Genomic DNA, 12,344 nt, shown 5'->3' on the forward strand with positions numbered 1-12,344 from the left:
CAGGTGTTTATCGTTGTCTCTGATTGGGAACCATATTTAGGCAGCCATATTCTTTGGGTATTTTGTGGGTGGTTGTCTCCTGTGTCAGTGTTTGTGCCACACGGGACTGTTTTCGGGTTTTCACGATTCTTGTTTTGTATTCTGTTCATGTATAGTTTCTCTGATTAAAGAACTATGAACTTTAACCACCCTGCATATTGGTCCTCCGATCCTTCTCGCCTCTCCTCTTCGGAAGAAGAGGAGGAAATCCCTTACATCATCAAATTGACCATTTAGCCATTTAGAATGTTTTATTTTAGGACCCATGTAGGTATAAAAAACAAACAAAAGTACAAGGCAACACTAAACATGTTGTCCCTCACGAGTTATGCAGTGCCCCCGATTAACCATTATTTTGAGCAGATACTGAAGTGGCCGATCTAACAATGAAAATAAATGTCTTAAAAAATGGAAGGCAGTTAGCCTGGGAGGAGGCAAGATCAGGTGGGACTCTTGCCAATGAGAGGGCAGATACGGGTGTGAACAACAAGCACAACTCCGATATGAAGTGTTTTTATTATTTTTTTGCCGGGATGTCATGTGTCCTACTTATCAGTACACTCGTAACAACCTAAACACTGCGAAACTTAGAATTCTATCAACTAAGACATTACATTTTTTTGTCAACCAAATTCGAACACTCTCTCATTGACATTCATACGCAAACTGGGAGTATCTGGTCAATATAATGGATAATCTGTGCCCCTATACACCTTCTGCTATTTTGTTAACACTTTACTTGACACCCAGCATCATAACACGTTATGACATGGTCATAACCATGTCATAATATGTCATAACAGCTATCATAACTTGTCATAACCTGTTATAATATGTCATATAGAGATACTGGGGTGCAAAAGAGCAAAGGAGCAAAAGGAGCAAAAGTAATGTATAAATACAGTATGGGGATGAGTCTATTTACAGATGGGCTATGTACAGGTGCAATGATCTGTGAGCTGCTCTGACAGATGGTGCAGGAAGTTAGTGAGGGAAATAAGAGTCTCCAGCTTCAGAGATTTTTGCAGTTCGTTCCAGTCATTGGCAGCAGAGAACTGGAAGGAAAGGTGGCCAAAGTAGGAATTGGCTTTGGGGGTGCCCAGCGAAATATACCTGCTGGAGCACGTGCTGCGATGGGTGCTGCTATGGTGACCAGTGAACTGAGACAAGGCGGGGCTTTACCTAGCAAAGACTTGTAGATGACCTGGAGCCAGTGGGTTTGGCGACAAGTATGACGCGAGGGCCAGCCAACGAGAGCGTACAGGTCGCAGTGGTGGGTAGTATATGGGGCTTTGGTAACAAAACGGATGGCACTGTGATAGACTGTATCCAATTTGATGAGTAGAGTGTTGGAGGCTATTTTGTAAATGACATTGCCAAAGTCGAGGATCGGTAGGATAGTCAGTTTTACGAGGATATGTTTGGCAGCATGAGTGAAGGATAATTTGTTGCGAAATAGGAAGCAGATTCTAGATGTAATTTTAGATTGGAGATGCTTAATGTGGGTCTGGAAGGAGAGTTTACAGTCTAACCAGACACCTAGATATGTGTAGTTGTCCACATATTCTAGGTCAGAACCGTCCAGGGTAGTGATGCTGGACGGGCGGGCAGGTGCGGGCAGCGATCGGTTGAAGAGCATGCATTTAGTTTTACTTGCATTTAAGAGCAGTTGGAGGCCACGGAAGGAGAGTTGTATGGCATTGAAGCACGTCTGGAGGTTAGTTAGCACAGTGTCCAAAGAAGGGCCAGAAGTATACAGAATGGTGTCGTCTGCATAGAGGTGGATCAGAGAATCCCCAGCAGCAAGAGTGACATCATTGATGTATACAGAGAAGAGAGTCGGCCTGGGAATTGAAGCCTGTGGCACCCCCATAGAGACTGCCAGAGGTCCGGACAACAGGTCCTCTGATTTGACACACTGAACACTATCTGAGAAGTAGTTGGTGAACCAGGCAGGGCAGTCATTTGAGAAACCAAGACTGTTGAGTCTGCCGATTAGAATGCGGTGATTGACAGAGTCGAAAGCCTTGGCCAGGTCGATGAATACGGCTGCACAGTATTGTCTCTTATCGATGGCAGTTATGATATCGTTTAGGACCTTGAGCGTGGCTGAGGTGCACCCATGACCAGCTCGGAAGCCAGACTGCATAGCGGAGAAGGTACGGTGGAATTCGAAATGGTCGGTGATCTGTTTGTTAACTTGGCTTTCGAAGACCTTAGAAAGGCAGGGTAGGATAGATTTAGGTCTGAAGCAGTTTGGGTCTAGAGTGTCTCCCCCTTAGAAGAGGGGGATGACTGCAGCAGCTTTCCAATCTTTGGGGATCTCAAACGATACGAATGAGAGGTTGAACAGGCTAATAATAGGGGTTGCAACAAGTTCGGCAGATAATTGTAGAAAGAGAGGGTCCAGATTGTCTAGCCCGGCTGATTTGTAGGGTTCCAGATGTTGCAGCTCTTTAAGAACATCAGCTATCTCGATTTGGGTGAAGGAGAAATGGGGGAGGCTTGGGCGAGTTGCTGTGGGGGGTGCAGGGAAGTTGACCCGGGGTAGGGGTAGCAAGGTGGAAAGCATGGCAAGCCGTAAAAAAATGCTTATTGAAATTCTCAATTATCGTGGATTTATCGGTGGTGACAGTATTTCCTAGCCTCAGTGCAGTGGGCAGCTGGGAGGAGGGGCTCTTATTATCCATGGACTTTACAGTGTCACAGATCTTTTTTGAGTTTGTGCTATAGGATGCACATTTCTGTTTGAAAAGACTAGCCTTAGCTTTCCTAACTGCTTGTGTATATTGGTTCCTAAAATTGCATATCACGGGGGCTATTTGATGCTAATGCAGTATGCCACAGGATGTTTTTGTGCTGGTCAAGGGCAGTCAGGTCTGGAGTGAACCAAGGCTATATCTGTTCCTGGTTCAATTTTTTTTGAATGGGGCATGCTTATTTAAGATGGTGAAGAAGGCACTTTTAAAGAATAACCAGGCATCCGCTACATAAGAGTGTCAATACACACAAAACCTAACACAAAAGGCATTGACCATATTAAATTATCATTGTAATTGTGCATACATTGATGTCAGGCATGCACCTACCTCAATGCTCTGTTGCTGATGCCTGTGATGAATGCTGGAGCAGATTTCAGGAGCAGGACAAGACACCCTCTTTTTGACTGATGACTGATATAAGGGCATGTACTGTACGTGGTAGTCCAAGTAAAGTGACACAGGATGGTCATAATGCTTCATGACAGTGTCATAAAATATATTTTCTTCAAGTTATTTAAAATATTATGAAAATAATTCATTACAACAACAACAAAAGATTTAAGAAACTAACTTTCAAACGAAAGGAACCTTAGCTGGGAAAAAACATATTTTGAATAAATGTGGGTGTCATGACCAGCCAAAAAATAACGCAATATATGTCACAACAGGTGTAAATATATGGGTCATGACAGTGCTATGACCATATTATGATAGGTTATGACAAGTTATGTTAGCTATTATAACATATTATACATCGGATGGGTCTAATCCTGAATGCTGATTGGTTAAAAGCACATTCCAGCCGGTGTCCATTCTACAAGTTACCACCCGCTAAATCTATGACGTTAAAATTTCTATTTACTTGTTCCATCTGGCTGCGCAATCTCCTGTTTTATCAACCCGGTCAGGCAAATTATAAACTTGATCTCCACTATAAAATCATCTAGACATTATCTCACATTTCTTTTAGACTAACATTTAGTTTTCAACAGTGGATATTTGTATAAACCTCGCAGTCTGCCTCTCCGACATTTGCAACATTGTTTCAATATTCAATTCAGATCTCCAGCTGTCGCATGATTGTGTCGGGAGTCGGAATGAGACAGACAGGCAGGTAGCTTTTCTCAGCCAGTTGAAATCATGAGTTGAAATCATTTTTATAAATATCTTCAACTAAATCTCAATAGAAAACAGGTAAAACAAAGTGAAATGAAGCTAGTTTGCAGTCTTTCTAGCTTCAGTTTGAAGTGATTTTTCGCTAGTCCCTCTGAACAACAGTGTCCTGACAAGAGAGCACATTTTCTGTGCCAGGCGAAATCGCGCATCATTAGCTCATTGTTATGGATGTATCCAAATAAATGTCACTCGAAAACAGCTTAAACAAATGCAAATGTAGCTACTTTGTTGTTATTCTGGCTGCACTGTTTGACGTGACTGTAAATTACTGGGTTGCGTCCATACTGTAGATATGGAACTAGAAAGAGACCTAACGACTGGGACGCGTCTCTGGCAACCGAACCGATAGAACGAATCACTAGCCGGCTTGTGTAGCAACCCTAGATTTGTGTCGGGACTATATCTTGTGGAAGGATGAAATAGTATGAATAAATGAATCCAAATAACGTTTTTAATGAAAATATATCAATCATTATTTGAATATGTTGGTAGCCCATTGTAGAAAAGGGATAACGCCTTCAAAGTCGGTGTTCGGAGGATATATTGGCATGGTTTCCTGGCCGAAGACAAATATCCTCCAAACACCGGCTTCTCGGGCATTATCACTTACATGTACTTTTAATGTAGCCTAATCTCAACTGCAATCCAGGTCATTTGGTTGTGCTATTAGATGAACACGGCTTTATCACTTAACGTGTTGTAATGACCTGACTAGTTCATAAAGGAACAATTGTCCAGACAGAGGATTGAGTTTACAAATTGACGGTTTATTAAACCAATTTTACACAGGCTACTGTTTGGCCGTAGCCCACGCCAAATAAATGATAGATAACCCACAAGGTAATCGTGACCTTCTCTTGTGAAGCCCAGACGTAAGAGAGAGAAGAAAGGCTAAACCTGGTCTTAACTTTCAATGCTCCATCCCCCTGCCCAACCCCCCTCCACGCCACTCCGCCAACCGCCAGGATGCCAGGCATCAGAACATTCCAGGCATTCCTGTGATTGGCAGATAGCAGGTTGATTGGCATGTCGGACCCCGCGAACACTGGGTACTGGTAAGTACAACACAACCACCCACTAGCCTAACACATAACACACAGCTGTCTGTGCGGGTCGCTACAGTGTTATGACACTGGGTGTCAAGTAAAGTGTTACCCCCAGTTTTACATCCCAGTGCTAGGTTACCTGCAGACTACTCCCCTGAAGCTTCTGTGCGTTGTAGAACAAAACAACCAACACCTTTGTGTTTGTGACAGTCTCCCCTTTCGATATTGCTGACAGGTTAGTTTGTAGCTCTAAAGGTTCGGTCTGGACAGTTGGTTTTGTGAGAAGATCTCTTCGAAATTAGGATGTCTGGGACGGAGAGTTCAAACGACTGCCGTAAAGCTGGATGACATAGAGTGAAACAAACAATTTTGTGACGATTTTCTTGTCAGGATCCTCTCATGTGTAGAAAAATACCCCTTTCACAAGCCCCATATTATGGAATAGTATGCAAGTAGTGAAAACATCTCCTTTAACTAAGGTCGATGTCCGTGTCAGTTTAAGCTAGAGATATCGTTTTTTTTCAGTTGGATGTGTCTCAACCCATGTCACTCTTCCACATCTGCGGTGAAGGTGGCAGAACTAGAGCAGTGTTAGTCAGATCATGAGACATCCTAAAAATCGGTCTTCTCACAAAATCATCTGTAGCGTTCGAATGGTTTGGCCTATAAAACCGTTTATGACCCCTCTATGGAAAGGTGAGACTGTCATGAGCACATCTGTTTGGCAGAGTAACAGGTGTGTGAAGCTTACTATCTCTCACATTCAACACAGAGAGACGAACTTATCTGCTCTTCAGCCAGGGTACAGCACAGGGAAATCCGAAAAAGGCTTACAAGATCATGTTTTCATGTTGTGGAACAGAGACCACATCCTCAAACCATCCCGTGGTCTGAGGATGTTCTTCTCAGAAAACTTCTGGGTTTGGTTTACGAGTCAAATAAAATAAAATTGTAATTGTCACATGCTTCGTAAAAAAGAAGGTGTAGACTAACTGTGAAATAAATAGTGACACGAGGAATAAATACACAGTGAATAACGAATAACAATAACAAGTAAAAATAAAAGTACAAGAGTCGATGTCCAGTGGTACGAGGTAATTGAGGTAGCTATTTACATATAGGTAGGGGTAAAGTGACTAGGCAACAGGAGAGATAATAGACCGTGTCAGCAGTGTGTATATGTGGGGGGGCAGTGATCGGGAGTCCCATAAGGAGGCGCACAATTGACCCAGCGTTGTCCGGGTTAGGGGAGGGTTTTGCCGGGGTAGGCCATCATTGTAAATAAGAATTTGTTCTTAACTGACTTACCTAGGTAAATAAAGGTTAAATAAAAAACATTAAAAAGGTACGACAGTCCGCTTGGAGTTTGCCAAAAGGCACCTTAAATACTCTCAGACCATGAGAAACAAGATTCTCTGGTCTGATGAAACCAAGATTCAACTCTTTGGCCTGAATGCTAAGCATCACGTCTGGAGGACACCTGGCACCATCCCTACGGTGAAGCTTGGTGGTGGCAGCATCATGCTGTGGGGGTACTTTTCAGAGGCATGGACAGGGAGACTAGTCAGGATCAAGGCAAAGATAAATGGAGCAAAGTACAGAGAGATCCTTGATGAAAACCTGCTCCAGAGCACTCAGGACCTCAGACTGGGGCGACGGTTCAACTTCAAACAGGACAATGACCCTAAGCCCACAGACAAGACAACGCAAGAGTGGCTTCGGGACAAGCCTCTGAATGTCCTTGAGTGGCCCAGCCAGAGCCCGGATGTGATCCTGTAGAAACCTAAAAATAGCTGTGCAGCAACGCTCCGCATCCAACCTGATAGAGCTTGAGAGGATCTGCAGAGAAGAATGGGAGAAACTCCCCAAATAAAGGTGTGCCAAGCTTGTAGTGTCATACCCAAGAAGACTTGTAGCATCATACCCAAGAAGAATTGCTGCCAAAGGTGCTTCAACAAAGTACTGAGTAAAGGGTCTGAATACTTATGTAAATGTGATATTTTGGGTTTTATTTAGGTTTTACTTAGGAACAAATTTGCACATTTTTGCTTTGTCAGTGTGTATTGTGTGGAGATTGATGAGGTAAAATAACATTTTAATTTCAAACATTTTTTAATAAGGCTGATATAACAACATGTGGGAAAAGTGCAGGGGTTTGAATACTTTCCGAAGGCATAGTATGTGGTAGATTTAAAGGACAACACTGTATTTTCTTACCCATGCAGGGCTGTGGATTGTCATTATCAGTGTGAGAAAATTGTGATTGTATTCATGTCATGTGTTTAGTGCTATTTACAAAAAAGTAGTTTTTTTATTATGAAGTACATCGTAGACATCATATATTCAGCTAATCACATATAGTATTTTGGTTGGACATCAGTCTCACCATTGTAAAACAAAATATTCCTGTCTTACAGGGAATAAGTCATTATTGACCGTGACTGATGTAATATGGTAGAAATACTCGGGAAGGCAGCAAACACAGGTTGAGGTCTCTGCAGAATGGGAGAGAGAATTGAAATGGGAAACATACAGGTGACAGTGGCACAAAGCATACCAGCTGAGAGACAGCTCATGATGCTCTTACAGATGGAATTCTTGAAAAGGTCATGGACTGTTTATCTGTTTTCCTCAGCTGAAACACTCCCCATCTTTCTTTCTCTGCCTCTGTCTCTCACTTTTCTCTCCCTCCCTCTTTCACCTGATGCTCACAATAACCTTTCACTTCATCATTCTTGTCCTAGATTTTTTTGTCCTCCCTCTCCCACTCTTTCCTCAATCTCTTGTCTCTCTCTCTCACATACAATACCAAATGTATTCTCTTGAATTCTCTGTGTATGGGTTTCCCTCTCTCTCTCCTGCCCTCTCTATCAATCTCTTGCTCTTTCTTTCCCCCTCTTTCTCTCTCTTTCTCCTGTCCCCCTCAATATCTCAGGGCAATGTTTTCATCTTCCTCTTCATCCTTCTTGGTCAGGTCGTCCCCAGTCCGAGCAACAGTGGTTCTAGGTGATGTAGGTCATCACACACATAGGCCCTGCTCACACAGACACTTTAATTTTCTCCCTGCCGATTTGATTAACATTGACAGCTTGTAGGAGCCTGGGAATAGACAAAGAGGAGTTCGGAAGGATGTAGTGGTGTTGGAGGGAATGTGTAATCTTAGTTAGGCCATAGAGATAGAGTCTCTGCTCTCCACTGGGCAGCAGCAGGGCTGTGGGGGTCAGGGAAGGCTCACCTGGGCAATCGTTCTCTGTACTTTTCCTTGTCCCAGACAAGCTGGGAAGGTAATTTCAGATCTGCGTCGAGATTTGCGTTCTTCTAAGATTGTAGTGATCAATTAAGCTTGACAATTGTGAAACTGTGTGAGGGAAAATATGAATTTTGCGTTGGCTCTACGTGCTAGATAAAGTAAGTTTGTTAATGCCAAAAACACCACTACCTTGTGTTTTACCTCACTGTCGGTATTGAGCAGCTCATCCAGACAAATCAGGGTCTTAAACTACTCGACTGTAAGCACTGTAGTGGATGGAGATAGCATTTGCATAGATTGATTTCTTATTACTTGGCTTTGCGTGGTCTGTAGAAGTTCCTTGCTTTTCCCAACCACCGCCCACCATAAGCATCCAGGGGGAAATCAGCGGCAGGAAGGGTAGAGGGCCAACACCGAACAGCCTCCACTTCCAGACCACTTTACCCTCTCATTGCTTGTCTGTCTTACAGTAAACAACACAACACTACCTGGCTGCCTCTCAATGGAAAGACACACACACTTCAGACTTACAGCGCCTTGAGATATTCAGTATAGTTTGAAATTTAGTCTAAAAGTTTAGTTCCTTTCATGCCATTGATCATATGTAGCCTATCACTGTATTTTTTTTTATCTTACCTATCAATTTTTTTTATTTAAGTAGGCAAGTCAGTTAAGAACAAATTATTATTTACAATGACGGCCTACTAGGGAACAGTGGGTTAACTGCCTTGTTCAGGGGCAGAACTACAGATTTTTACCTTGTCCGCTCGGGGATTTGAGCCAGCATTCTTTCGGTTACTGGCCCAACACTCTAACCACTAGGCTACTGTATTCACATTAAGAGCACATATATTGATAATAAACTCTTTATTTATTAATTATTAGTAATACATGTATTTCTTTGATCTTATTGTCATTGATTCTGTCTCTGTAAACTGCAGCAGAATGTTTACTTGTTTGCTCTGGTGTTGTTTATCCCCTTCTGCTGCCAGCCAGTGCAACCTATCGTCAGCATTCACACTGCATGCCTGTATGCACCTTTAACCACTGCCGTCCCTTTCCCTTACGTACAGACGGTGCTTCACACTGCATGCCTGTATGCACCTTTAACCACTGCCGTCCCTTTCCCTTACGTACAGACGGTGCTTCACACTGCATGCCTGTATGCACCTTTAACCACTGCCGTCCCTTTCCCTTACGTACAGACGGTGCTTCACACTGCATGCCTGTATGCACCTTTAACCACTGCCGTCCCTTTCCTTTACGTACAGACGGTGCTTCACAGTGCATGCCTGTATGCACCTTTTGCCACTGCCATCCCTTTCCCTTACGTACAGACGGTGCTTCACAGTGAATGCGGTACAGGATGTGCATCAATGCTCTCCCTCCCTCTCTCTCTCCCTCTCTGTCTCTCCCTCCCTCTCTAAAGCTCTAGGTTATAAGGATGAGGATAAATAATTATGTATGCTTGTTAATTTCCACCATCATCTATTATACAGTAGTGGTGCATGGGTAAAGTCACTGGGGAAGCCAAGCCAAAATAAAATTTTGTGAAAAAATTGTTTAAAATAAAATTGTTGTGATAATTGCGTTGTTTGCTCCATAACCTGTTAGTTTATATGCCTTGCCACCGTGAAACAGAGGCCTAAGGCTGATACAATAAGAAGACACAGTGGCAGAATAAATTCAACCACACCTTTGTTTCATCAGAAAACCAGAGAGCAACCTCTGTCCGGTGAAGTCCACAAAGCATATTGCATGTAACAAACAGCTACATGGCCTATAGCATGGTCAAGCATTTGTGTGTGTGTGTGTGTGTGTGCGTGCGAGTAGGAAAAAACATGTTGACTCGCCCTACTTGTAGAGAAGTGCCAATGCCATCCTCTTCTCTTTCATGTTGCCTAAACGGTCTATGACTCTGTCATACAGTACACTCTTTTCAGCTAGTTTACATTAGCCTACCTAGATCTAGCTACATATTGAATATATCAATCCACTCAGGCCAGGGGCACAATGTATGAATTTATGGTTGGATCAGAATCGTCATTACAATCATTGGCCAGTAGGTCGGATTAAGTAAAACCAAAGTCGAAATCCCTATCTCCATCCATGGCTAATTTAGGAAAGGGACCATTTTAGCTAGCTAGCTGGCCACGGGAAGACAACAACAACACAACGAGATGCAACAATTCAAGTTTTTTCTGTCAATGACGTTTTGCTCTCAATGTGATGTGATTGGTGTGAAGCCAAATCCAAACTGGCTTCCTTTGACACTTTTTTTTGGTGCTCCAGGACCATTCACGGTTGAGCTCACTCAGTTTAGCTCAATGTTGATGGGCTATTATTTTATACTTTTTATCAAGTGAGGCCAAATGCTCACTGGCTTCACTTGCATTCAATGCTATGGACAGCAACAATGTCATACTCTTTTTTGACCAGACAGCATCAGATAGATGGGCTACACATACAGAGACAGAGGGGCGCTGTTTGTTTGCTTTCTCCGGTGAGATACATTCAGCCTCTTGTGAATTGAAGGAAAATTATGAAACAGAGAGACGAAACATAGATTATTTTATGTTTTTATTCTATTCTATTTGTAGGTACATTTTGGGGGGAAGCCTGGCTTCCCTTTGCATTTATGAATACACACCACTGGATTTATAATATTGGCTAAATGTCAATCTATCTCTCTCTCTTCTCTCTCTCTCTCTTTTCTCTCTCTCTTCTCACTCTCTCTCCCTTTCTCTCTCTCTCTCCCTCTCTCCTCCCCAGTGGAGGACATGGCATCTCTACATTGGTCCATGTAGAGAGGAGCTAGCTGCAGAAGAGTGCTGTGGAGCTACAGGGCACGGATGTACCAGGGTCTCTCTTCATCATCAACCACTGGGTGGACACGGGTTTGACAGGATCACTGGCAGCAATACTAGCAACCTTCCCTCAGGGTCACATCAATGCTCTCCTCCACTAAAATAGAAACACCTACAGAATCCTAAACCGCTCCCAATGCAATCCAATGCGTTGGGAATATCCTTTAACTACACCAAGCCAAGTGACACAAAATGCACTGAGAAATATGAGAAAGTGGAGCATGTCTCTAGTATCTCTGTTAACTTCCCCCTGCTGGCTATCTGTTGCTTCCCGTAATAAACTGGGAGATTATGAGCAGGCCAGATGTGGAGAGGGAACATTCTCCTCCGGGCTGGGACCTATGTAGGCCACTGACTGAGAGTACTGACTGGAGCTCAACCAACCTCTCTTCTGAATGTCTTATCTGGGGGGAACAAATACCAACACATTTTGGATGCATGTGTGATGTGTAGGGACAGGAGGTTTTCCTGAGTATGAAAGGGAAAAGCTTGGCCCTAATGATGTACAGTATCTAGTCATAGAGGGGGTCTGGCATGGGTGAATACTGTAGATGGGATGGAGATTGTGCTGACTTATATCATGCTGACAATAGACATCTCTCATTACTAAACATTGATATGTCCACAGTTATTTGTGATAGTTAGTATTGTTGTGTCAGTCTATTTTGAGCACTGAGAAGCAACTCTTGAGGCATTTCTTGTTCTCGATATTCCATTAGTCGAACAGACATGAACCTTCTACGATGTTTACCACATACTGTGTATGAGAGCTCCCAATAAACTAAATTGGGGTTCTTTCTTTTTCCAGAGGCTCCTTCAGACGTTTTAGTTGCATCCTTTCAAGAACCTTGTTTTGGTTCGTCTAATCTCTTTGATGATCAAATATAATAAAATTGTATTTGTCACATACACTGAATAAAATGGTGTAGACTTTGCTGTGAAATGCTTACTTACAAACCTTTTCCCAACAATGCAGTGTTAGAAAGAATTAAAAAATAGCAAATAAAAGAAAAAAAAAGGAAATAGTAACACAATAAAATAACAATAATGAGGCTATATACAAGGAGTACCCGTACCGAGTCAATGCACAGGGGTGTGAGGTATTTGAGGTAATATGTACAGTACTGTAGGTAGGGGTAAAAGTGACTAGGGAATCAGGATAGATAATAAACAGAGTAGCAGCAGCGTATGTGAAGAGTGTGAA

The 12,344-nt window shown here is 42.7% G+C and overlaps 1 long non-coding RNA gene across 1 annotated transcript in view; it reads left to right on the top strand.

The window, feature by feature from the left end:
- The window catches only part of LOC118966731, a 43,049-nt gene extending 31,013 nt beyond the window's left edge, over positions 1 to 12,036 (top strand). Inside the window, exon 3 of the long non-coding RNA XR_005053611.1 lies at positions 11,046 to 12,036. This is a non-coding gene — a long non-coding RNA (uncharacterized LOC118966731). The remainder of the gene's footprint in view (positions 1 to 11,045) is intronic.
- Positions 12,037 to 12,344: the final 308 nt, after the last annotated feature.

This window comes from Oncorhynchus mykiss, chromosome 10 (assembly GCF_013265735.2).
Source record: "Oncorhynchus mykiss isolate Arlee chromosome 10, USDA_OmykA_1.1, whole genome shotgun sequence".
NCBI classification, from domain to species: domain Eukaryota; kingdom Metazoa; phylum Chordata; class Actinopteri; order Salmoniformes; family Salmonidae; genus Oncorhynchus; species Oncorhynchus mykiss.